A 5,848-nucleotide genomic window follows, 5' to 3' on the forward strand; every position below is an offset into this window, starting at 1 on the left:
CTAAAAAACCCATAAATTGGTCAGGCGACATGGCATATGGAGAGTAGTATGGAGAGTAAGCCAGTGTCTCATCTGGAGTGCGAGACATGTTTCTACACACACATAACAAAGCCCACATGGACACTTTAATAAGAGCATACACATGAATTATCCCTCAACATTCATTCATTTATACATGAGGCCTTATGAATAAAGCCTATGCATAAAGCTATGCATGAGGCTTATGCATAAAGCACTATGCATAAAGCTATGCATGAGGCTTATGCATAAAGCACTATGCATAAGGCCTTAAGCATGAGGCCTTGTGCATAAAACTATACATGAGCCCTTATGCATAAAGTATGCATGAGGTCTTATGCATAAAGCTATGCATGAGGCTTATGCATAAAGCATGAATGAGCATTATGCATAATGCTTATGCACAAATCTACAAAACAAATCCCTAGCACCCACCAAGGGTGCAATAATAATAGAGGAAAGATAGAAAAGCACTTACCTCTTTTTCATGATGTTGAAAGAGAGGATTATAGGACCTATAAAACCAACAAAAGGGTGAGGAAAGGATTAGTAATGCATACATACAAAATCTTATGCAAGCTATGCTAAAGCTTATGCAAGCCTTATGCAAACTATGGTGCTATGCAAGCCTTATGCAAGCTATGCTAAAGCTTATGCATAAAGCATGCATGAGGCCTTATGCAGAAAGCTATGCATGAGGCCTTATACATAAAGCTTATGTATAAAGCATTATGCATGAGGCTTATGCATAAAGCACTATGCAAGCCACGCTATCCTAAAGTAAACCGTACCCCGACACTATGCATAGAGCTTAATGTATGCATAAATAGAGCTTAATGCATGCATAGAGCTCTCTATGCATAGAGCTTAAAGCATGCATAGATTAAGCTCTATGCATAGAGCTTAATGCATGCATAATAGAGCTTAATCTATGCATATATCTCTATGCATTATGAATGCATACATAAGCTTAATCTATGCATTAAGCTATACAAATAGAGCTTAATGCATAGATTAAGCTTTATGATTATGTTGAGATTTAAGCTCGATGTCAGCTTGTGCCAGCTGCACCATGTGCTAGTATGTTAGGTAGAAACATGTGTGAGACATAAATGACCGCGTCTAGCTGGTCATAGTGTGTGGACATTAGCTAGGGTTAGATGTGTGTGGACACACCACATAGTGTGTGTTGTGTATTATGGATTATGGCTTTATGCATTGTGTGAGAAGGGAGATGGCTTCCCTCTATAGTTAGGGTTTGTAATATACATTAGGGTTTGCTCCTGTGTGTGTGTCTCTCTCCCTCTACCTATTTTTCATCATGGTATCAGAGACTGGTGCTCTCTATTAGGGTTTATGAGTGAGTGAGTGAGAGAAGAGGCAGAAGAATCTGTGAAGAAAAGCTGTGAAGCTTGCCATTGATGCTGCGAAGCTTGGAGTACACCGATTTCTATCAAATTTGAGAGCTTAGCCTACCGCGGGTGTAAGGACTAATAAACACCCTTGAGCGGATTGCAGGTGATTCAAGCACAAACAAAGCAAATTAGGGTTGCCCAAAGCAAAAGAAAATTTTGGTTTTTTGCAAGCTTTTCATTGGAGCTTGAAAGCAATGATGTATGGTGAAAATAGATGCAATCTGGCAAAGAAACATTTATGTGACAAGGATGAATGTATTGGCAACTCATGTGCAATCCCTACACTGAATTTGGAGCAAATATGATGCATTTGAGTGATTGAAAATTTCTGGTTTTGAAGCTCTCACAAAACAGTGAAAAAGAGTCACTTGGTGGATGAAATTAACCCTAGTTTTTTGCAAAAATCATACAATTGATGGATTGTATACTTGCCTTGGAGTGTTACGCAACATTATATGCTATCAATTGACACTTTAATTAGACCAAAATCGCTCAGGAGTAGGCGGCGCAGCTCATACAGAGAAAACAGAGCAGTTTTTCACATATTTGCTAAGTGGAGGCCAAATTCCACTTGGTTGGTTGATTAATTCCAAATTTTGCTTAGCAATTGGGTAATACACAAATTCAAGGAGGTTTCTATATGCTTGGTTTGAGCAATTATGATCTATGGAGCTGGAAATGAGCTGATTAAACAGGCTGTCTACTATCAGCCAGTGAAACAGAGTGTGATTAATCGACTAATTACTCTCTCATCTTAAACAATTGGCCTAATTCCTTTTACATGGAGTTAGTGGACATCATTTCTAAGCTAATGAATGCCTGGTCTCTCAATTTGGACAAGCATTGAAGAAATTAGAGCAATTCTACTACTGGTTTTACTGGTTTTTCTGGTTTTTCTCAAAACAGAGAAGGGGGTTTGACAAAATTGGTATGTACACACCTTGGATGGTGTTGATATGCAACATTGAGCTTGTTTAGGTGTCAATGTAAGTTATCCACACTTGATTGAACCACTACATTGCAATTTGAAGCCTTGTAAAGCGTGCCAAAATAGGGTACCTTGGACTACGTATGCCAGTTCATTTTGGATGCATACAGTTTAATTTTCTACATCTCTCTCTCTCTCTCTCTCTCTCTCTCTCTCCCTCTCTCCCTCTCTAAGGCAAGTCTTTAGGGGCATGCTATCCTAAACCAAATTTTGAAGCATACATTTTCAAGGGCTCCATCTCCATGTTGATGCTGTGAGGAAGAGGCTTTCTATTGAAGCCTGAGGAGAGGAGCACAGAGTCATTGAAGGGGATTCTAATAATCTTCCAAAGAGGAGGACACTAGGATCTAATTGAAAAACATCTCTCTCTCTCTCTCTCTCTCTCTCTCTCTCTCTCTCTCTCTCTCTCTCTCTCTCTCCATAATTCTTTTTGCAAATGTGGTAGACAGCACTCTGCAATAAAAGAGGTAGCGAGAGAAGAGATTAAAAAAGGGGATGTGTTGCCACAAGGATTACTTACACTTATCCTTGGATTTTAAATTTTTATGGAGTATTAAGCCAAGGGGACAAGGGGATCAATTGTAGCCTCAACCCCAATCAAGGGGACAATAGGGATGCATAGCATTAGATCTCAAGAGATAGTCCCCAATTAATTAATATATCATAAATTGTAATGTGCAAATATATTATCCAAGTTGGTAGCAGAAGGGTATCTTTAGACAAGTGGTGGTGGTGGTGATAGACAACAAAAATGGATGATGGACATACAAGATTTTACTAGTGTGCCAATAGAGCTAGTCTAGTTGGTGAAGGTGTTTGGTTTCCTAGTTGTAGGTTCAAACCTCATTGGCATCACTGTATTGAGACATCTCTTCCAAAATGAGATGTGTGTGTGTGTGTGTGTGTGTGTGTGTGTGTGTGTGTGTGTGTGTGTTTGTGGGGGGAGGGGGTGGGGTGGGGGTTTGGGGTGCTTGGAACATGCACTTCAAATTTCCCTTTTCTAAAAAAGTAGTTCCTTTTCTAAAAAGTTTGAATGGTGTCCTGAGTAGCCGGGCTAGAAATGCACGTGGACGCCCATAATAATCACCATGCGCCCTTTCTTTTAATCCCCTTTTTAGTCACCTTGATTTTTAATCCCCTTTCCAATCACCTTGCTTTTTAATCCCCTTTTTAATCACCTTGATTTTTAATCCTCTTTCCAATCACCTTGCTTTTCTGCTCATAATAGTGCAACATGAAGAGAGAACTTTAAGCTCTTTCATTTTCCCACTTACCTACACAATTAAGCAAAAAATGATTTTTTAATAAAGGCAGCTTATATTAAGAAATTAGAAGAAGTTACAACAGATAGAGAGCTTTCACAAGCAAAATGTCCTTGGTGATAACTTTTTCTCTCAACATCATCATCTCCTGAATTGTGTGGCTAACCTTAGCTTTCTTATGTAGTTGGGCTATTTTGGTATCCAAATCTCTCAGTCTCCTCTGGATGCATCTTTCACCTGCATGAATCAAGTTCTCTTTCAGCTTGATGTGGTTAGTAGGGTTGCTTTTAAAATGAATTCAAGTCTATTTAACCAAAGGCACCATAGCATTTCAGATCTCAACATAGCCCATAATTCCATAGAACACCCAATGCTTTCTCTCAGAATCGGGTTTTTGCAACCTACGGAGTGGCCAGTCCAGCCATGAATGCAATTTTCTAGAGCATTAAAGCACCCTTTGGCTTGTGGATAGTGGATAAAGATGTGCAGGTCATCCTCCATCTCATGACATCTGTAACATTTACCATCCCCAATGTTTATTCTGAAAGCTTTATGATGGGTCCAGATGGCTCTATGCATAATCAGCCAAACCAAGCATGCTTTTTGGGCTCCACATACTTATTCCACAGCTTACCAAAAAGGAAACACCATTGTGATCTGTCCAAATAGAGGCTCCATCTCTTGTTTAGTTTGCAGTAGAGAGGGGGAGACCTCTGTTTGGTTGGTATGGGAAACATGTTTGTCGGATCCTTCCACTGGAATGCTTTAGGGTATGGAAGATCTCTGATTGAGAGCAACCAGTAGACTGTATGGCTCCACAAACTGATTCTCTCCCCAATAAGCTCTAGCTTTGCATTGGACACATGTAGGTCCTTATCAGTTCTGCTCTGGAAAGCCAAGTATTATTATGCCTATCCCATACATCCCGCCAACTGCAAATGCCTTTCTTATGCATCCTAAGATCACTCTTAGCCTAAGTTTCATCCATCGGGGGTAGGGGAAAGCAAGGCCACCACAAAGAATCTCAACTGCCTGCAGGTTTGATTTGGAAGTTTCTTACCATAATTGTAAGGGGGAGAAGTTTCTTCCATTTGGGTAATTGTTTGAGTTGGAACTGGTTGGCATTACTATTGATCAACCATGCCCATTCTTCAAAAGGGTGGAGAAAACTTCTCAGGATCCATTTAGCAACCATTCTATCACAGCTAGGTTGGTCGCATCTTTGAGGCCTAGACCCCTTTTGCCAGGTTTCCAAGCAACACCAGTCGCATCTTACTTTAGGGATTGTTTTAATCCAAGGGTCCCCCCCATAGGAAGTTTCTACACAGCCTAATGAATTTTATTAAATCAACATCTGGGGGTCTCCAACAGCTTAGAAGCTAGATAATAGAGGGGATAATGAAATGGTTGATAATCATCTTTCTACCTACAAGATTAAGCTGCAATTTATTAAATGCAACCTAATGAATTTTATTAAGTCAGCATCTAGGGGTCTCCAATAGCTTAGAAAGTAGATAACAGAGGGAATAATGAAATGGTTGATAATCATCTTTTTTCCTGCAAGATTAAGCTGCAGTTTCTACCATCTGGTGAGTTTAACTTCAACTCTGCTTAGCACCCACTACCACCTCTATTTTAGATTGACTTTGAAGCCCAGGAATGCCCAACAATCTGAAGATCACCCCATTGCTTGAATCAGCCAGTTTGGAGGCTTTTCTATAAGAATTCTAATGCTTATTTTTTGGTGGTTATATACATAACCTGAGGCTCTGCAGTATATATCCAAGCATGTCCAGAAGCAGCTTATACCTACTCATTGTTTGCAACCATTGCATTTGACATGTCATCTGCAAGCATTTGGGTGCATGGTTGTTATCCAGTGGGGGGGGCAATACCCTGCATTTTCACCTACCCAAGTCATAGAAAACTCTTTCAAAGTTGATAAAAATGAAAGGCCATGGTTTTCCACACTTGGCAAACCAAAATTAGTTTACCCTAATGAGGAAGGGTTATGGGAGGTTGCTAATGGTAAGGAAAAGATTCCCAACACTTCAGATGAAAAGTTATTGTGGGTTAGCAAAGATGAGAATGCATTGATAATCATTGCTTTGGGCCTTACTGATATATCCATCGCATAGATGGAAAAGATAGTTCTCATGATGCAT

Source organism: Cibotium barometz, chromosome 8, assembly GCF_041138505.1.
Source record: "Cibotium barometz isolate CiBa-2024 chromosome 8, ASM4113850v1, whole genome shotgun sequence".
In the NCBI taxonomy this organism is placed as follows: Eukaryota; Viridiplantae; Streptophyta; class Polypodiopsida; order Cyatheales; family Cibotiaceae; genus Cibotium; species Cibotium barometz.